This window comes from Oryctolagus cuniculus, chromosome 2 (assembly GCF_051225735.1).
Source record: "Oryctolagus cuniculus isolate XC-2025 breed Fujian yellow rabbit chromosome 2, ASM5122573v1, whole genome shotgun sequence".
NCBI lineage: Eukaryota > Metazoa > Chordata > Mammalia > Lagomorpha > Leporidae > Oryctolagus > Oryctolagus cuniculus.
Genome location: NC_142868.1, coordinates 160,113,472 through 160,135,573, shown reverse-complemented (window position 1 = coordinate 160,135,573; position 22,102 = coordinate 160,113,472). Strand labels below are relative to the sequence as shown.

General features: G+C 41.8%; 1 long non-coding RNA gene across 6 annotated transcripts in view; it reads left to right on the top strand.

The window, feature by feature from the left end:
• The window catches only part of LOC138848624 (uncharacterized), a 48,525-nt gene extending 28,631 nt beyond the window's left edge, over positions 1-19,894 (top strand). For all 6 annotated transcript variants that reach the window (XR_016230381.1, XR_016230380.1, XR_016230377.1 and 3 more), the window contains 2 exons: positions 18,181-18,340; positions 19,323-19,894. This is a non-coding gene — a long non-coding RNA (uncharacterized LOC138848624). The remainder of the gene's footprint in view (positions 1-18,180; positions 18,341-19,322) is intronic.
• Positions 19,895-22,102: the final 2,208 nt, after the last annotated feature.

Genomic DNA, 22,102 nt, shown 5'->3' with positions numbered 1-22,102 from the left:
TCCCTGGAGAACCTGGATTAAGGCATGTATTGTCTGTGGCTGCTTTCATGCTATGATGATCAAGTTGAGTAGTCGTGACAGAAAAAGTATAATGATCTACAAAGTCTAAAATATTTATTATCTGACCCTTGACAGAAATGTTTGTCAACTTCTGCTTTAGCTAACAAAACCAGTGTATGTACTTACCCTCTCCTCCTTACATATGCCCCCCCCATCTGGAATGCTTTTCTTCCCTTTCTGTATTATCTTTTATATCTTCATTCTCTCAAGGTGATTTTATCCAAATTCACTGTACTAAATTTGATGTATGTGCTGATGACGCACAAATTTACAGAGTAAAACCCAACCTGTTCTCTGGATTCTAGAACAAAATATACAATATCTGTTTGGCATCATTAGTTGGATATCATAAACATCTCAAACCCAAAGGTGTGCTTTAGTTTTAGCCTTGTAAACAAGCTCCTGCACTCCACCCCCTTTCAGCTGATGGCTGCTCCCACTTTTCACTTTGTCAGGTCAAAAATGTTGGTGCTTTTCTTATACTTTTCTTTGCTTTACATTTCACATCCAATCTATCCATCTATCCACAAATCATGTTGGCTGTACCTTAAAAATCTTTATAGAATTTGACCATTTATCGTCATCCCTTTGCTACCACCTTGGTCTAACCCACTATTTTTTGTGTGTATTTTTAAAAAATATTTATTTATTTGAAAGGCACAGTTAGAGAGAGGAAGAAGCAGAGAGAGAGGTCTTCTACCTACTGGTTCACTCCCTAGATGGCCACAACAGCCAGGGCTAGGCCAGGCCAAAGCCAGGAGCCAGGAGCATCCTCTGGGTCTCTCATGTGGGTATAGGGGCCCAAGCACTTGGGCCATCCTCCACCACTTTCCCAGGTGCATTAGCAGGGAGCTGGATGGAAAGTGGAACAGCCGGGACTTGAACTGGTGCCTATATGGGGTGCCGGCACCCAAGGTGATGGCCTAACCTGTCATGCCACAGTGCTGGCCCATTGTGTGTACTGCTGTAATCATCTTCCAGCTGGTCTTGTCTCCCGTTGTCTTCAAACGTATCATGCAGTGTCAATTTTTGAGACCTTCCAATGATTTCCTGTCCAAAGTTTGCCTTCCCCCCCAATCAGCTGCCTCTCCAATCTCATTTGGTCCTCTCTAGGGGCACTGATTTTCTTGCTCTTCCTCAAACACTCCAGGCACTTGTCTACTTCAGGACCTTTGTGCTTGAAGTTCCTGTTGCCATCTTGCACCCTTCTGTCCACAAGGCTTGTTTCCATACCTTCTTCAGGTACTAGAGTTACCTTCTTAATGATACCTTGCTTACCCTTCTTTTCTAGAATACAAATCCTCATTCACTGTTTAATTTTTTTTCTTTGCACTTATCCATAGTTAGATAAACAGGTAATATATTTGCTTATCTTCTTTATTATTTACACAAGAATGTAAATTTCTCTAGAGCAGCAATTTCCATCTGTTTTGCTCATGTCTGTATTCCCGGTACCTAGATCAGACCACATAGAGGATGCAGTTAATAGTTGTGGAGTGAGTGCATGAATGAAAACATGCAGCTTGAGGGCCTCTTGCGTGAGACTTCCTGCAGAACCCAAGCGGAGCTCTTCCCTCCTTCCTCTGTGCTGGGGGGCATCCACTGCACTCACCTCAGTGCAGAGCAATGACTTATTTGATGTACCTATTTCCACTGACAATCTGCCCTGCGTTCATTTTTGCATGCCAATGAACAGCATAGCTCCCGACAGGTGACAAATACTCAATTTAATGTTTCTTGAATAAATGAGTAGTTGTTTAACATTTAAAAAAATATTTTTCAAGGAGATACTTCTCAGAAATCTGTTTAAGTACTGAATGATACTTAGATGGGATTTTGTTGTTAAAAACACAACAACAAAATTATTTAGGGCTGTGCTTGCTTCAGGTTGTGAAAACCACTGGAGGCAGGCTCTGGGTTTTACTGTGGCTCTAGAACATACTGCTTACGTCACATAATGTGACACTGGAGGCCTCCCAGTCAGGAAGTGAGGTGCAGGACCTTCCACAGTGATATCTTAGCCACACAGCTTGCTTTTTTTTATTTATTTGAAAATCAAGAATTACAGAGAGAGAAAGAAGGAGAAACAGAGACAGAAAGAGAGAGACAGATCCACCATCTGCTGATTTACTCCCCAAATGGCCACAACAGCCAGGGCTGGGCCAGGCTGAAGGCAGGAGGCAGGAACTTCATCCACATGTCCTGCATGGGTACAGGGGCCCCAGCACTTGAGCCATCTTCTGCTGCTTTCCCAGGCACATTAGCAGAAAACTGGATCTGAAGTGGAGCAGCCAGGCCTCCAACTGGAGCCCATATGGGATGCTGGTACAGCAAATGGCAGCTTAACTGCTATGCCACAGCGCTGCCCCCCAGCTTGCTTTTGTAATACATTAAGACTATTGATGGATAGAGAAAATAACTGTTTTTATTTGTTTTCAGTCAAGACCTGTAAGATCTGCTAACTGATGAGGAAGAAAGGATTAAATATCTTTAATTACTGTTAGAATGAAAACGCCTTTATTGTTTTCCTGTCTCTAAATAATCTTTTTCCATCTGTGTCCAGGAGAAGTCCGTTGAACAAAATCTTTCAGTTGTTCTTTAAGATCAAATATTTATTGGGAGATCCTTGATTATCGCCCAGCTGCAGCAGCCAGAGAGAGCTGATGTTGTGTTTGGATGGGGGATTTGGAAAGAAGGCTGTAGAAGCAGGGAAGCCAGCAAAGAGAGCCTGATCTCAGACACTTGGTAGTCTATTCAGGGGACACTAGGAAAATTAAACATTATACAAGCGCACCTCATAAAGTTTGTGGAAAACGGGATTAAAAATAAGTTCATGGTGGTGCAAAAACTTTTGCAATCCATGGATAGTTTTTTCTTTTTCTATCTATCTATTCCTCCCTCCACCCCCGTGGTGAGCATGCTAACAAGCTTTAATGAAGAGAAATAATGAAGACGTGCACCTAACAGACCAGGGAGGCATCTCAGTAAAGAACTGAGTGCCCATGAATCGTTTATTCATAATTCTCATTTTTTTCTGGAACTTTTTGAACATTCTCTCATAGACATGGATTTCAATTTTCTTTGCACCAAAATAAAGATCCTTAAATTCCATTTTCCATGAGCTTTTTGAAGTACCTGAGTATTTCATAATTGTGCATTCTCTCCTAAGTGATTTCTCATACATCTTCTTATTTGAGTTTCATGCCATTCAGGTAAGGTGGTACAGAATTTATCTCAAATTTACAAGTGGAGAAACTGAGACAGCAAGAGAGGTTACTGGACCAAAGTCAGTAACTGATTAGGATGAGAATCCAGGCACTTATTCGATGCTCTTTCCATTGGCTCTTTCTCCCAAACTATTTTCTACTTGCTTCAAGGTTTTTTTTTATTTTCTTTGTGGAATTTTTGCTGTTTTGTGTTTTTTTTTTAATATTTATTTATTTATTTGAAAGAGTTACACAGAGAGAGGAGAGGCAGAGAGAGAGAGAGAGAGAGAGAGAGAGAGATCGGTCTTCCATTCGATAGTTCACTCCCCAATTGGCTGCAATGGCCGGAGCAAAGCCAGGAGCCAGGAGTTTCTTCTGGGTCTCCCACACAGGTGCAGGGGCCCAGGGACTTGGGCCATCCTCTACTGCTTTCCCAGGCCATAGCAGAGAGCTGTATCAGAAGTGGAGCAGCCAGGACTTGAACCAGTGTCCATATGGGATGGTGGCACAGCAGGCAATGGCTTTATCCACTATGCCACGTGCCAGCCCCTTGTGGTTTGTTTTAATTGCATTTGTATGGAGAGAGAATCAAAGATGTTTGGCGGCCCTCCCAACAAAGAAAAGCCCAGGACCAGATGGATTCACTGCTGAATTCTACCAGACGTTTAAAGAAGAACTAACTCCAATTCTTCTCAAACTATTCAGAACAATCGAAGAAGAGGGAGTCCTCCCAAATTCTTTCTATGAAGCCAGCATCACCTTAATTCCTAAGCCAGAGAAAGATGCAGCACTGAAAGAGAATTACAGACCAATATCCCTGATGAACATAGATGCAAAAATCCTCAATAAAATTCTGGCCAATAGAATGCAACAACACATCAGAAAGATCATCCACCCAGACCAAGTGGGATTTATCCCTGGTATGCAGGGATGGTTTAATGTGCGCAAGACAATCAATGTGATACACCACATTAACAGACTGCAGAAGAAAAACCATATGATTATCTCAATAGATGCCGAGAAAGCATTTGATAAAATACAACACCCGTTCATGATGAAAACTCTAAGCAAACTGGGTTTGGAAGGAACATTCCTCAATACAATCAAAGCAATCTATGAAAAACCCACAGCCAACATCCTATTGAATGGGGAAAAGTTGGAAGCATTTCCACTGAGATCTGGGACCAGACAGGGATGCCCACTCTCACCACTGCTATTCAATATAGTTCTGGAGGTTCTAGCCAGAGCTATTAGGCAAGAAAAAGAAATTAAAGGGATACAAATTGGGAAGGAAGAACTCAAACTATCCCTCTTTGCAGATGACATGATTCTGTATGTAGGGGACCCAAAGAACTCTACTAAGAGACTATTGGAACTCATAGAAGAGTTTGGCAAAGTAGCAGGGTATAAAATCAATGCACAAAAATCAATAGCCTTTGTATACACAGACAATGCCATGGCTGAGGAAGAACTTCTAAGATCAATCCCATTCACAATAGCTACAAAAACAATCAAATACCTTGGAATAAACTTAACCAAAGACGTTAAAGATCTCTACGATGAAAATTACAAAACCTTAAAGAAAGAAATAGAAGAGGATACCAAGAAATGGAAAAATCTTCCATGCTCATGGATTGGAAGAATCAATATCATCAAAATGTCCATTCTCCCAAAAGCAATTTACAGATTCAATGCAATACCAATCAAGATACCGAAGACCTTCTTCTCAGATCTGGAAAAAATGGTGCTGAAATTTATATGGAGGCACAAGAGACCTCGAATAGCTAAAGCAATCTTGTACAACAAAAACAAAGCCGGAGGCATCACAATACCAGATTTCAGGACATACTACAGGGCAGTTGTAATCAAAACAGCATGGTACTGGTACAGAAACAGATGGATAGACCAATGGAACAGAATTGAAACACCAGAAATCAACCCAAACATCTACAGCCAACTTATATTTGATCAAGGATCTAAAACTAATTCCTGGAGCAAGGACAGTCTATTCAATAAATGGTGCTGGGAAAATTGGATTTCCACGTGCAGAATCATGAAGCAAGACCCCTACCTTACACCTTACACAAAAATCCACTCAACATGGATTAAAGACCTAAATCTACGACCTGACACCATCAAGTTACTAGAGAACATTGGAGAAACCCTTCAAGATATTTGCACAGGCAAAGAATTTCTGGAAAAGACCCAGGAGGCACAGGCAGTCAAAGCCAAAATCAACTATTGGGATTGCCTCAAATTGAGAAGTTTCTGTACTGCAAAAGAAACAGTCAGGAGAGTGAAGAGACAACCGACAGAATGGGAAAAAATATTTGCAAACTATGCAACAGATAAAGGGTTAATAACCAGAATCTACAAAGAGATCAAGAAACTCCACAAAAACAAAACCAACAACCCACTTAAGAGATGGGCCAAGGACCTCAATAGACATTTTTCAAAAGAGGAAATCCAAATGGCCAACAGGCACATGAAAAAATGTTCAAGGTCATTAGCAATCAGGGAAATGCAAATCAAAACCACAATGAGGTTTCACCTCACCCCGGTTAGAATGGCTCACATGCAGAAATCTAACAACAACAGATGCTGGCGAGGATGTGGGGAAAAAGGGACACTAACCCACTGTTGGTGGGAATGCAAACTGGTCAAGCCACTATGGAAGTCAGTCTGGAGATTCCTCAGAATCCTGAAGATAACCCTACCGTTCGACCCAGCCATCCCACTCCTTGGAATTTACCCAAAGGAATTTAAATTGGCAAACAAAAAAGAGGTCTGCACCCTAATGTTTATTGCAGCTCAATTCACAATAGCTAAGACCTGGAACCAACCTAAATGCCCATCAACGGTAGACTGGATAAAGAAATTATGGGATATGTACTCTTTAGAATACTATACCGCAGTAAGAAACAACGAAATCCAGTCATTTGCAACAAAATGGAGGAATCTGGAACACATCATGCTGAGTGAAGTAAGCCAGTCCCAAAGGGACAAATACCATATGTTCTCCCTGATCGGTGACGACTGACTGAACACCAAGAGGGAAACCTGTTGGAGTGAGGTGGACACTATGGGAAACGGTGGCTTAATCAGCATAGCCCTGACTGTTAATGAACAACTTAATACATTATCCCTCTTAGTAGTTTTTTTTATCTGTTCTACTTAATATGACTGGTTTAGTTCTGTAATTGATGCACAGTTATTCTTAAGTGTTGAAAATTAACTGAAATGTGATCCTTGTTGAACATGGGAGTGGGAATGGGAGAGGGAAGAGATGTATAATTTGGGAGATGCTCAGGCTGACTTGCCCCAAGTGGTGGAGTTGGAAGCATACCAGGGGATTCCAATTCAATCCCATCAAGGTGGCATGTACCAATGCCATCTCACTGTTCCAGGTGATCAATTTCAGTTCACAGTTGGTCATGGTGGAGGGACTAGGAGTCAAAGGGAGCACATAGACAAGTCTAGTACCTGCTAACGCTAACCGATGGAGTAAATAAAGGGGAGAATGATCCAACATGGGAAGTGAGATACTCAGCAGACTCATAGAATGGCAGATGTCCTAAATAGCACTCTGGCCTCAGAATCAGCCCTAAAGGCATTCGGAGCTGGCTGAAAAGCTCATGAGAGTATTTCAGGCATGGAAAGCCAAGACACTCTGGCAGAAGATCTCTGCGAGTGAGATCCCAGTGGAAAGAACAGGTCATCAAAGAAGGAGGTGCCTTTCTCTGAAGGGAGGAGAGAACCTCCACTTTGACTATGACCTTGTCTAAACAAGATAAGAGTCGGAGGACTCAGAGGGCTTCCATGGCCTTGGAGACTCATGACTGGAGCATAGGGAGACTACTGATGCCATAGACAGGAGTGTCAATTGGTAAGGTCAACAACAGGAGTCACTGTGCACTTACTCCTCATGTGGGATCTCTATCCTTAATGTGCTGTACATTGAGATTTAATGCTATAACGAGTACTCAAACAATATATTTCACTTTGTGTTTCTATGGGGATGCAAACTGTTGAAATCCTTACTTAATGCATACTAAACTGATCCTCTGTAAAAAAAAAAAAAAAAAAAAAAAAAAGATGTTTGGCCTGGGAAAGCAGTAGAAGATGGCCTAAGTGCTTGGGCTCCTGCATGCAAGTGGGATACCCAGAAGAAGCTCCTGGCTCCTGGCTTTCTATTGGCCCAGCTCTGGCCACTGTGGTCATTTGGGGAGTGAACTAGCAGATGGGAGACCTTTCTCTCTGTCTTTCCCTCTCTCTGACTGTAATTACCTTTCAAATAAATAAATAAATAAATGAGTGCATACATCAAAAGTATAAATTTTTAGTCATTTCATTTTGCTGCAAATGTTTATAAGATCTGTAGTGGATGTAGTGGGGTCACAGACTATTCACAGCTTTACACAGAAGCAAGGGCGTGCTGCTTCCTGAGTTTTCTTACCTGACCTAATCTTCTCCCACCCTCCCAAACATATTTATGCTAGTCTCCTCCATATTAAATAATCTCTGTGGGTTTAACAATCTGTTTGACTTGAAATGGTCTCTATTAGGTAAATATTCAGTCAATTCAAAGTTCAGTTCCCTAGCAAGGCTGTTTCTCCCCTCTGCCTCCTCCTTTCCAAGCCAGTGTCCATGCACGGAGGTGCTCATCTGTCCTCAAGGCATTGGTCAGGGGCTGGTGTCCACTGCCAGAGCTGCTCGGGTCCACGTGCTCTAGCTGCTCCCCTAATTGGTGCTCAGCTAATGTTCAGATTCCCCCTGGAGGAGAGGGCCTTTCTATCTCTCAATGCAGCCAAGACCGGTTTGGGATTGTGTTGGGCTTTATCTGATTACCCTCCCACTGTCCTCCGCTATTGCTCAGCCCCCACCGCATTCCAGCTGAAACCTTCCTGAGCTGCAGTCTCCTCCCAGGTTTCTTTTAGGGGGCAGAGCCCAGGCTCCTTTCCCTTTTGCCAACCCTGTCCATCTGTCCAGCATGCATACCCCTTCAGGAAGTCAGTCCAGAAAGTAGCAGTCAGAGTACATGTGTCTGTCTACTTTCTCTTTCTCCACTTTCTTCTTTTTCCCTCATAATGCCCTGAGCCAAGCCCAGGCTCCACCCCGTCAGTACATGTCCTACATGCTGAGATTTCCTTACTCCTAGTTTTTAGTAAAACTCTATGATTTATTTGTTTGGTTCTGTCTCTTCCTGTGCTAATGAAAAATAACAAGTTATCTTCTCAGTTCTCAAAGTAAAGTAAAAAACAAACAAAACACACACCACAAAAACAAAAAAACCCCAAACAATGGCTCCTTTCTCACTCTTTGCATTTCTGCTGTAAAGAACCCTAATCCTCTGAGGTAAAGGATGCTTCATGCAGAATGAGGGGTGGTGACATACAAGAAAGTACAAAAGAGAAAGTCACATTAATATGGTTCACAAATATTTTTGCTGCTACATATACATAGAAAAATAATCTGGAAAAATATAAATCAGAATGTTAATAGTGGTGATTATTCAAAGTATTTTTTATATCCTCTTGTATTTTTTAATTAAAAAAGTATAGATGTATTGTTTTTATAAACTGAAAGCCAGTAAAATTATATTACATTTCAATTTAAGAAAAAAAAAAAAAAGAAATGATTTGACTCAAAAAGGGTGCATCACAATTAAGGTCAAAATAAAATTTATCATTTAAAAGTGTAGAATTCAGCAATTTTGGTATATTCACAGAGTTGTACAACCATCACCACTATCTAATCCCAAAACTTTTCATCACCTCCAAAAGAAACCCTTAAATCCATTACTAGTCACTCTCCTTACTCTCTTTCCCTAGTTCCTGGCGACAAACAATCTGCTTTCTGTTTCACTGGATTTGCCTATTGTTGAAATTTCACATAAATGAAATAACATACTATATGGTCTTTGTGTCTGGTTTATTTCAGTTAGTATAATGTTTTCAAGGTTCATCTATGTTAAGTTACATTTTTCTTGATCATTTCTGAAAAGCTTTCCTTCAGTATCACAATAACAATCATACTGCCCCTCAACCTTTCCTATACATTCCACACAATGAAAAAAAAAAAGAGTATCCTTTGCTCCAAAGTTGCATTACCTGTCCTATGGATTGGTTCAGTTTTACAAAAAATTAATCACAATTATATTTGGCTTGGGACTATGTTGTAATACGGGGTAAGCTGAAGTGAAAGCAGGGATAGGGTTAGGATCAGTGACTTAGCTTTCTTTGAATCTAAGGCTGATATTTAAAAAAACTTATAGAAAACATAGCACAAATCTATTCTGAGGATTGTAGGTTATAAAAATATTATTGTAAAAAGATTGCATTACACATTTCATTGTGGATATTAAGCTTTCTCAGGTGGACATTAGCTATGTTGGATAAATAAATGTGTATCCTCTTGAATCTTTCTTATTATATCATATTTGTTAATATCTTAGATACTGGCCATGCCTTCACGTAGGAAATAAAGGCCATGACCAGGATCCTCAATCCTGAAGCTTCCTGTAATCCTACAGTGTAAGAATAGAAGGCTCATTCCAAGTCAGTAATCTATAATCTTTTGGGGGTCATACATTTGGTGCTTTGAATCTCTGATGAGAGTAACAGAACCTATTCTGAAACCATTATTTATAATTTCTAAGATTATGAAATTCCCTTGAACCAAAGAATTAACACTGCCTTAGTAATCTTGGATTGTTATAACAGAATACTATAGATGGAGTGACTTAAACTAGCATTTATTTCTCAGAATTCTGAGGGCTGGGAAGTCCCAGATGAAGGTGCCAGCAGACTTGGTGTCTGGTGAGGGCCCTCTTCTTGGTTTACAGACAGCTGCCTTGCTGTTGAATCACCAAATGGTACACACACACACACACACACACAAAGAGAAATCATGTTTCTTCTTATAAGGATGCTAATCTTATCATAATTCTATCCTCATTAACTGATCTAACTCTAAACTTCCTGAAGTTTCCACATCACACTGGGGAATTAAGTCCTCAACACAGGAATTTGGGGGTGGGGAGGGGACCCGAATATTCAGTCTACAGCACAAGAAGTCCCAGATTGAGAACCTCTGCTCTAGGAAACTTCCCCTCTTTACTGCTCACTAGGGTTTCAGCTCCAGGTTCCAGTCTTGTCTCTGTTTTGATGAACTGTGGAACAACACAGCCTCTGAAAACATCTTGGCCCTATAGAGAAGCCTGTATGTCCTCAGCTGAATCCTGTTCTAGGGGAAGGAGGCACCCCTTGGTGCCTCTTTGTAATACAGCATCCAGATGAGGAAAAGAGGATATAGTGATTGAATAACAAGGAGAATGAGAATTTTAACATCACCTCTTCTGTGGTATTTTTTTTAACTTTTATTTAATGAATATAAATTTCCAAAGTACTGCTTATGGATTACAATGGCTTCCCCCCCATAACGTCCCTCCCACCCGCAACCCTCCCCTTTCCCACTCCCTCTCCCCTTCCATTCACATGAGGATTCATTTTCGATTCTCTTTATATACAGAAGATCAGTTTAGCATACATTAAGTAAAGATTTCAACAGTTTTCTCCCACACAAACATAAAGTGAAAAATAATAGATGATTTTTTAAATGATGATGAAATCAGATCAGACCTATTGTCATGTTTAATCCCAGTGAGAGTCAAGTTGGGTATTGAGAATTTCTTCCTTTTTTTTTTTTTTTTTTTACAGAAGATCAGTTTAGTATACATTAAGTAAAGATTTCAACATTTTGCACCCACATAGAAACACAAAGTGAAATATACTGTTTGAGTACTCGTTATAGCATTAAGTCTCAATGTACAGCACATTAAGGACAGAGATCCTACATGAGGAGTAAGTGCACAGTGACTCCTGTTGTTGACCTTACCAATTGACACTCCTGTCTATGGCATCAGTAATCCCCCTATGCTCCAGTCATGAGTCTCCAAGGCCATGGAAGCCCTCTGAGTCCTCCGACTCTTATCTTGTTTAGACAAGGTCATAGTCAAAGTGGAGGTTCTCTCCTCCCTTCAGAGAAAGGTACCTCCTTCTTTGAAGACCTGTTCTTTCCACTGGGATCTCACTCACAGAGATCTTTCATTTAGTTAGTTAGTTTTTTTTTTTTTCCAGAGTGTCTTGGCTTTCCATGCCTGAAATACTCTCATGGGCTTTTCAGCCAGATCGGAATGCCTTTAGGGCTGATTCTGAGGGCAGAGTGCTGTTTAGGACAACTGCCATTCTATGAGTCTGCTGAGTATCTCGCTTCCCATGTTGGATCACTCTCCCCTTTATTTATTCTATTGGTTAGTATTAGCAGGTACTAGACTTATTTATGTGCTCCCTTTGACTCTTAGTCCTTTCATTATGATCAATTGTGAACTGAAATTGATCACTTGGACTAGTGAGATGGCATTGGTACATGCCACCTTGATGGAATTAAATTGGAGTCCCCTGGTATGTTTCTAACTCTACCATTTGGGGCAAGTCATCTTGAGCATGTCCCAAATTGTACATCTCTTCCCTCTCTGTGGTATTTTCTATATGTATCCTTGATTTTATCTTTGTTACTCAACAAGGCTCCTGTCCCTTGGCAGCGGGGGAAAAGCATTAGTCCTTCAGCATGGATTGTAGAAAGACTTTTGGTGAGCAGTGGATGTCTCCAAGAAGACTCATGAATAAACTGAGGGCAGATTCAAGGTCAGCAAGAAAGAAATTACATTGGAGGATAGGAGGAAACATCTGGAAGACACAGACTTGAATTTGAGCTGTAGAACTTTCTCAATGGATAGTTCAAGCCTCTGAATTCCCTTTGTTATAGAATCTGGCAAAGCTCAAATTTGTTAATCTTTAAATCATTATACAAAGTAAGCATTTGTTTGGAATTGTTGCATGAAGAGATGGGTATTTTCTCAAAAATAAAAAGAGCTCTTAGTGTCTGCTTTGATTTGCGCTATTTATAGGTAGTCCAATTCTGCCTTACTTTGCTTGGCTTGGGTAGCTAGAAGTAGCTAGATGAATTTGTCATCTCATCTTCTTGGTAAGCAAGTTGAAAGAGTCTTTCTTACTCTAGCTCATGTAAGAACAAGCAGTTCCATATCATCTGCAGGAAACTCAAGTTAGGACTTAATACTAACTGACCTTGTCTTGAATACTGAGTTACAGGTGTTGCCCGAGAAAGACACAGCGAGACTGAAAACTTCTAGTGGGCTCTGATATAAAAAGGAGCTATTTTTATTTATGAAGCATTATTTTATATATTTTATATGATAGTGCCAGTCAATATAAAATTTCTCTTGAATCCATAAAAATAATGATATACGTTTTGCTAGGCTTGACGATCATTCTATAGTCCTCATCTTTCCTGTCCCCTTAGATGCATTTTGTTATCACTATCTTCTTGAAATATTTTTTCTATCTGACTTCAGGGATATTCCAGTCATGTGGTTTACTCTTATTTCATAGGCAGTTCCTTTTCTATTTACTTTATGGTTTACTCTCATCTTTTGAAGTCTAAACAGTCAGTATATTTGTGAAAAATCCTGGTGCCCAGTTCCTACTCCAAGAAATTCTGATTCCATTGATCCTGACTGGAGCCCAGGCTGGCTGACTTGATTTATCCCTCCCTTCTTTCCCCGCTTTATCCCTCACTCCATTCCTCCTTTTTTTTAAAGATCTATTTTATTTACTTGAAAGCCAGAGTTACACACAGAGAGAAGGAGAGGCAGTGAGAGAGAGAGAGAGAGAGAGAGGTATTCCATCCGATGGTTCACTCCCCAGATGGCCACAACGGCCGCAGCTGCACAGATCAAAAGCCAGGAGCCAGGAGGTTCTTCCAGGTCTCCCATGTGGCTGGAGCCCAAGGACCTGGGCCATCTTCCACTGCTATCCCAGGCCACAGCAGAGAGCTGGATCGGAAGTGGAGCAACCGGGACTAGAACTGGTGCCCATATGGGATGCTGGCGCTTCAGGCCAGGGCATTAACCTGTTGCGCCACAGTGCCGGCCCCCATCCTCCCATTCCTCTTAATCTCCCTTCCTCAATTTCTTTTTTTCTGGCTCCTTTGATTATTCTTATGAACAACTAGGATAGAAACTTCTTGTTAATCTGTTGACAATATTCAAGTTTCTTTCTCTTGCCTGTACCACTTCCACAAACAGCAGAATCTTGACATCCCTACTTGGATATCTAATAGGCTAGTTGAACCAAATTGAATAAAAAAGAAATCCCTGATTCCCCCAGCCCACACCCTCTCCCACAATCCTCCCCATGACCTTAAAGTCATTGTTGACTCTTTTCTTCCTCTCCATTCAAATCTTGCTGGCTGTGTCTTCAAAATATATCTCAAATCTGGCAATCTTTCACCAATTCCGCTGCTACTTACCTGCCCAAAGCCATCATCTTTCACCTGGATTATAGCAGCAGCATCCTGACTGATACCTGCCTCTGACCTTGTCCTTACACAGTCTTTGTAGTACTTAGGTCATATAATTCTTCTGCTTGATAGTCTTCTATTGGCCTGTCTTTCACTTACAGAAAAACTCACAGTGGCCTACAGAAGCTACACAACACTCACCTCTCTCAGCTCTCTCTACACCCAGCCTGCCCTCCATGTGCAGTTACCCTGGCTTCCCTGCCCTGCCCTGACAAGCAAGTTCTCACCCATCTCATAGGGCCTTGCTGCAGCCTCAGAGGTTTCACATAGTTAACTTGTCCAAGGTCATACAACTAGTAAATGGCAGAGCTGGGATTCCAACCCACCTTTGATTCCAAATCTAGGCCTTTTATTATTGTACCACATAGCCTCTTTCCCATAAACAGTCTCCATTCACTCATTTAACTAGTGCTGTTCAATGTGCTGAGGGTATGGCAGCCAACAAGACAAAGCCCATAACTTTGTGGAGCTCACATTCTACTTAGGGGAAACAAGCAATAAGTACATTGAAAACATAGTATATCAGACGGTGGTAAGTGCTATAAGAAAAATAAAGCCAGGCAAGTGAGGTAGGAATGCAGGGCAGGAGTAGCTATTTTACTGATGTATTGGTGATTAGGAAGGCCTCACAGTAGGGTGACATATGAATAGAAACCTGAGCAGAGAATAAAGTGTGAGAATAAGTCACAGGGATAGAGAAGAGAAAAGACCCAGCGTAGGGAGAATCCAAAGGAATTCAAAATTTCCTTCCCATATGGCATCCCTTATGGGCAATGATTCGTGTCCCAGCTGCTCCACTTCCAATCCAGTTCCTTGCTAATGGCCTGGGAAAAGCAGCAGCAGATGGCCCAAATGTCTGGGTCCATGCGCCCATGTGAGAGACTCGGATAAAGCTCCTGGCTCCTAGTTTCGGCTTGGCTCAGCCCTGGCTGTTGGCAGTCATCTGGGCAGTGAACCAATGGATGGAAAATCTCCCTCAGTCTCTCCTTCTCTCTCTGTAACTCTGACTTTCAAATAAATCTTTAAAAAAAAAAAAGAAAGAAAACTTAAAAAGTAAAGTGACACAACGTAGTCCAGCATTCACTCCTGAAAAAACACATTTTTGTTTTGTCTCCTTTCTCCTTTCAACATGATAAGTGAATTCTTCTCAATGGAGTAAAGTTAGGGTAAGGAGAGGAAACCATATTTTTTAAGAGGGAAGGCTGGAGAAATCGGTGACAAGGAAGTATCTCTTGGCTGAGGACACACTCTCAGGGTCCCTCAAGACTGAGAAGTCATCTTGCATTGCCTCTGCAGAGGGAGCCAAAGGTTTCCAGAAATGTGTTAAGACTTCATCCTGCCCAGGCTGCTCAGCTCATCTGGGGCCTTGTTCAGGTCATCTATTGGGGCCCAATCCATCTTCTGATCTAAGTACAGGCACCAGCCATACCAGCTCTCAGTTTCAATGAAACTGATGTTTCTATAAGAAATCATCGATTTTCAGTCTGATATTTCCCGTAACACCAAGATTACAAGGTTTGTACATAGTAGGATAAAAATGTTTAGTTTTTTTATTTTTATTTTATCTTTATTTTTGTAAAGATTGTTTAATTAATTAATTTGAAAGACAGAGTGACAGAGAGAGAGAGAGAGAGAGAGAGAGAGAGAGAGAAATCTTCCACTGGTTCACTCCCCATATAGCCACAACAGCCCAGGTGAGCTGAGCCCAGTGGAAGCCGAGTGACAGGAGCCTATGCACTTTTGCTATCATCCACTGCCTTCCCAAGGACATTAGGAGGAATCTAGATTGGAAGAAGAATAGCAGGATCTTGAACTGGAGCTCTGGATAGAAGATGAGAGTGTTATAAGTAGTGGTTTAAACTGCCACACCACAATGCCAGTCCTGGTCTTCTTTTTAAATGAAATAAATATTCATTAAGAAATATTTCAATGTTTTCTTTCCAAAAGACTGAAGTCACAATTTTTAATTGTGGACATAAAATCAATACAATTTTGCATGTAGGATTGAAATTCTTTAGACCTATATAAAATAGCTAGATGAACACAATGCTTTGTGCACAGTAACTGTATACACACTTGGAGTTAATTAATTAACGCATCGATTGACTCATTCCCTCTTGTTCTGCTGCATGCTTTTGAAGTAAAATGGGCCCATTATCAAGAGCTCCATTACACTCCCGGCTTTCCCAGACACAAATTCCCACAAGAGTCAATCAAAATAAACATGACTAGAAAGAGGGACCTGAACTGCTGGTGTTTTAGAATTTTGACCTGTATTATTTTATGACTATTGCCTGATTTCCTTTGGGTTCAGCCTGATTTCTTCAAGGGCTTTCTTCAAGGTTTTTCAAAAACTGGGGATAAAACAAATTATTTTTTAAATGCTAAAATTCCTAAGTCCATTCTTTTCTTTTTCTTTTTTTTTTTTTTAAGATTTATTATTTTGGGGGCCGGCGCTGTGGCTCAGCTGGTTAATGCCCTGGCCTGAAGCGCCAGCATCCCATATGGGTGCCGGTTCTAGTCCCGGCTACTCCTCTTCAATCCAGTTCTCTGCTATGGCCTGGGAAAACAGTGAAAGATGGCCCAAGTCCTTAGGCCCCTGCACCCACATGGGAGATACTGGAGGAAGCTTCTGGCTCCTGGCTTTGGATTGGCGCAGCTCTGGCCGGTACAGCCAATTGGGGAGTGAAACATCGGATGGAAAACCTCTCTATCTCTCTGCCTCTCCTCTCTGTGTAGCTCTGACTTGCAAATAAATACATAAATCTTAAAAAAAAGATTTATTTTTTTTGGACCAGCTGTGTGATATGGTAGGCTAAGCTTCCCACTGCAGCACCAGCATCCCATGTGGGCGCCAGTTCATGTCCTGGTTGCTCCTCTTCCAGTCCAGCTTTCTGCTTATGGCCTGGGAAAGCAGCAGAATATGGCCCAAGTCCTTGGGCCCCGGCACCCATATGGGAAACTAGGAAGAAACTCCTGGCTCCTGGCTTTAGATAGGCCCAGCTCTGGCTGTTGTGGCCATTTGGGGAGTGAATCAGCAGGTGGAAGACCTTGCTCTGTGTCTCTTCCTCTATGTCTGTAACTCTACCTCTCTAAATAAATAATTTTTTAAAGATTTATTTGCTTATTTTGAAAGTCTGAGTTGTGGGCCAGCATTGTAATATAGTGGGTTGAGCCACTGCCTGCAACATTGGGATCCCATATGGGTAGCAGTTCGAGTCCCAGCGGCTTCACTTCTAATCTCGCTCCCTGCTGATGCTCCTGGGAGGGCAGCAGAAGGTAGCCTAGGTGCTTGGGTCCCTGAACCCACATGGGATACCCAGAAGAGGTTTTGGCTGTTTTGGCCATTTGGGGAGTGAACCAGCTGATAGATCAATCTCTCTCTCTCTCTGACTCTGCCTTTCAAATAAAAATTTTTTTTTTTTTAAAAATAGGAGTTAGAGTGAGAGAGAAGAGAGAGAATCTATCTTTCATCTGCTGGTTCACTTCCCAAATGACCACAATAGGCTGAAGCCAGGAGCCAAGAGCCAGGAGCTTCATCTGAGTCTCCCACATGGGTGGCAGGGGCCCAAACACTTGGACCATCTTCCACCGCTTCTTCACAGGCCATTAGCAAGAAGCTGGAATGTAGGTGGAGCAGCCAGGATAGGAATTGGCACCCCTATGGGATGCCAGCTTTGCAGGCAGCAGCTGTATCCACTATGCCACAATGATGGCTCCACCTTACTTTTTCTTTTTAAAAAATGTCTGCGTATTTATTTTCAGTTTCTTTGGAATCCAGAGAGAGAGAGAGAGAGAGAGAGAGAGAGAGCGATTGATTTCCATCTACTGATTCATTCCCCAAGTAACTAGTCAGGGCTGGGCTAGGCCGAAGCCAAAAGCTAGGAACTCAATTTGTCTCTCACAAATTGCCAGGGAACCAAGTGCTTGAACCATCAGCTGCTGCCTACCAGGGTATGCACTAGCAGGAAGCTTGAATTGGAAACAGAGCCAGGACTCAAATTCAGACACTGTCTGGATTTGGTGCATTTGTCTCAAGCATCCTCTTAACTATTTCACCAAATGCCTGCCCAACTCCCATCCCTCACTCTTTTTTTTTTTTTAAAGATTTATTTATTTGAAAGGGAGAGTGACAGAGAGAGAAGGAAAGACAGACAGAGAGAGAGAGAGAAAGAGAGAGCTTCCATACACTGGTTCACTCCCCAAATGCCCACAACAGCCAGGGCTGGGCCAGACCAAAGCCAAGAGCCAAGAACTCAATCCAGGTTCCCCATGTACATCACAGGGCCTCAAGTACTTGGGCCATCACCCACTGCTTTCCCAGGCGTAATAGCAAGAAGCTGAATCGGAAGTGGAGCAGGCATGACTCAAAAGGCAGCTTCACTTGCTGAGTGACACCACCGGCTCCACTCCCCAGCTCTTGCTAAAGAAGAAAATCAAAACTAAGGACCAAATGATTTTTTGAATGTCCCAGGTGCTGAGAAGAGTAAGTCTGATCTGAGCCTCACTCCAGGTGGCAGAGAAAATGACTTCTCCATTCGTCTTCCCTGGATACTCCTCTACCTCCTGCCCGCAGCCAGCATTGCAAGGCAAAGGCTAACATAGGATGGGAGACTAGAGGGCAAGGGGAAACGGTAATGTATCTGGTTGTGTACATGAGTGTGATGTGTCCCTGGGTAGCTTTTTCTTTCTGGGAATTTAATCTCAGAACTAATCTGGGAGCCCCATCCTTAACACCCTCATCTTGGGATGGGAAGGGGAGATCCCTTCACCTTCCAGTTGATCCTAGCAAATTGTCCTGAAAAGCTTGGTAAAGTAAAACTCTTTTTTTGGCTTCAAAGAATTAGTACAAAATATTGATATCTTGAACATCATAAATGGGCATGGCTGTTGTGCCAATCAAACTTCATCTACAAAGATATAAAGATGAAGGTGGGGGGCTGTTGTTAACTTACTGGCGCAAACTTACTGGTGGAAGTTTGTTGATTGACCCCTGATTTAGATTTTAATAATAATGAAAAGCATAATAAATATGACAATAAACACCTCATTTAATCGTCACAATGGCTCTCATGAGGTAAATTCCATTATCTAAGGTGATATTGAAAATAGTTAACAACTGATGTGGCCAACCAATAGAATAAAGCATGGAAGTATGCTGGTTGAAAATCAAACTCCTGCGATTCCCCCCAGTGTTGCAGATTTGGGAATTGGGGCTTAGAAGAAGGGAGTGAGTTGTCTTAGGTCACATAAACTTATCACCAGGATAAGTACCTGGCTCCTGCCATCGGATCAGCGCGGTATACCGGCCGCAGTGCGCCACTGTGGCGGCCACTGGAGGGTGAACCAACAGCAAAGGTAGACCTTTCTGTCTGTCTCTCTCACTGTCCACTCTGCCTGTCAAAAAAAAAAAAAAAAAAGAATAGTTATGTCAAATCAAATAGAGACTATTTTAAGTCAAACTATCAAAAATATTTTGAATATTTGTTAAATTTAAAAGTTACTGATGTTGTCATTGAATTCATAACTATTCAAAAGCGAAGATTTTAAAGCTGATCTAGAAACAGAAAATAAGATAATGCAAGTTCAAAATTGTGTTTGTTTTGTTCCACACAGGTGGCAGGAACCCAACTATTGGAGCTATCACTGCTGTCACCCAGGGTCTGTACTGCAGGAAGCTGGAGACAGGAGCTAGAGTTGGGAATGGAACTGAGATATACTTTATGGGACACAGAGATCCTAAACAGCATCTGAACTACTAGGCCAAATACCTGCTCAATGCCTCTTTTCCAGTCGTATCAGAAGGTCTATACTTTCTCCCTATTTCTTCCTTCTCTTCTCAGCCCCAGCCAAGCCCAGAACTTCCTCCTGTCAAAACTAGCCCTAGACATCAGTTCAAGTCCTGGTTGCTCCTCTTCCAATCCAGCTCTCTGCTATGGCCTGGGAAAGCAGTAGAAGATGGCCCAAGTCCTTGGGCCCTTGCACCCACATGGGAAACCTGGAAGAAGCTCCTGGCTCCTGGCTTCGGATTGGCCTAGCCTGGGCCATTGTGGCCATCTGGGGAGTGAGCCAGCAGATGGAAGACCTCTCTCTCTCTCTCTCTCTCTCTCTCTCTCTCTCTCTTTCTGCCTCTCCTTCTCTCTCTGTATAACTCTTTCAAATAAAATAAATAAATCTTAAAAAAAAAATAGCTCTAGAGAAAAGGCCTGGTAAAGTCATTCATGCAGAGGTAACAATGCTGACTATCAACCTTTGAGAGCATTTGTTCTTTATTCCAGGAAACCCTCAGTAAAAGGTGAAATGAAAGCATGAACTTTCATATTTTACACAGTAGGTAGGGGAGTCATCCAAGGGCAGTGGGATTCTCACTGTACCACCATAACAACAACCCACAAATGCTGCAGGCTTTTGAAGGTATCTCAAATATGAGATTATATGTTAATATAAGAACATAATTTGAAAAAGGAAAAAAGCTGTCACCATCTAAACTAGCTTATTGTAGCTATTTTGAAAGCTAGAAATTTAGAGTCAAACAGTAGAGCCAGCAGAGATTATCATCTTTTAGCCTTTCAGAAGATTTCAATCCTTTTTGGCTTTCCTCCAAGAATATCTGAACAGGACATTAAGAGGCTGAAAAGCTAGTTTTCAATGTTTCATAACTACAGTCAATCCTATGCATTAATTTTGGGGGAAGAATAAATTATGAAAAGTCATTTTAAGGCAAGTAAGTCTATGGGTTTTCTTTCTCTTTCTTTCTTTCTTTTTTTTTTTGGTGGGGAAATGAGATTTTATTTTAGTTAATATTTTTGTTTTTGTTTTTACAACTATGGATGGAGAAAAAGAAAATGCTTTCCTGGCACACAGCAAACTTTCCCATAAAACTCTCTTTGGCCATGAACTAAGTACAACACACATTATGCCAAGAGGGGTTTTATGTCTTCCCTTTTTTTCTCCTACAGAGAAAAAAATAAGCACAGGATCAAAATAAAGCTAGAATGAGAACCATATTTCCATCTCATCATTTGGGCTTCTATCCTGCCTGTTAACAGTCACTTCAAGGGTTTGGTTTTGTTAGAAAGAAATTAAATAACCAAACTACCACTGGGGACCATGGCATCTTCAGAACAGATAATTAACAGGGAATTCTGTGAACTGCGATGCCACTGCTACATCAGTCAGGAACATTCATGAGCCTCATAATTTGGTCAGTAACTTCTAGGGATCCTCCTGAGAGCCTGTGGTTGAAGACAGGACTACTGCCCTATCCTGGATTAATTGAGCACTGTATACTTCAGAGAAGGCCAACAGGTTGGCTGTCAAACCCAGCTCCAGTCTTTGAAACCCCGGGTCCACTAATTCCATCTACTCCTGACTCAACAATCCATTCTCCTGATTGGGACACTCCCCTGGACCACATACATTAGAGGAAATAGCAAGGACTTCTTTTTTCTACCAAGGGTAAGGAACTCATGAGGGTGAGATGCGGGAACTATGTGAACAGTTCGTCAGATTTCATACTTTCTAATTTTAAGTAAGACTGATTCTCCTCTACACCGTCCACAACCAAATTCCTACTCTAGAATGTAAGGAGGATTTTCTTTTTCTTTTTAAAAATATTTGTTTTATTTATTTGAAAGGCAGAGTCACAGAGAGAGAGGTGGGGGGTGGGGAGAGACAGAAAGAGATATCTTTATCTGCTGGTTCACTCCCCAAATGGCTGCAATGGCCAGGGCTGGGTAAGGCCTTTCCGCTGCTTTCTCAGGCACATTAGCAGGGGGCTGGATTGGAAGTAGAGCATCCAGGATTTGAAATGGCACCTATATGGGATGCTGGCATCATAGGTGTTGGCTTTACCTGCTATACCACCATGCTGGCCCCAGAGGATTTTCAATTATTTTACGGAGAAAGATATTTATGTTCATATAAGTTCATACTTATGTAGTTACACACTGTCCATATTGTGAATGTAAACATTACATTTAAACTTCCTGGGGACTGGAGAAAGAATTCCTGAGCAGGGCCAGCGCTGTGGTGCAGCGGGTTAACACCCTGGCCTGAAATGCCAGCATCCTATGTGGGCATCTGTTGGCATCCCAGCTGCTTCACTTCCAATCCAGCTCTCTGCTATGGCCTGGGAAGCCAATGCAAGATGGCCCAGGGCCTTGGGCCCCTGCACCCACGTGGGAGACCTGGAAGAAGTTCCTGGCTCCTGGCTTCAGATTGGTGCAGCTCCAGCCGTTGTGACCAATTGGGGAGTGAACCATCGGATGGAAGACCTCTCTCTCTCTCTCTCTCTGCTCTCCTCTCTCTGTGTAACTCTAACTTTCAAATAAATAAATAAATAAATCTTTGGGGCCAGCACTGTGGCACAGCAGGTTAATGCCCTGGTCTGAAGC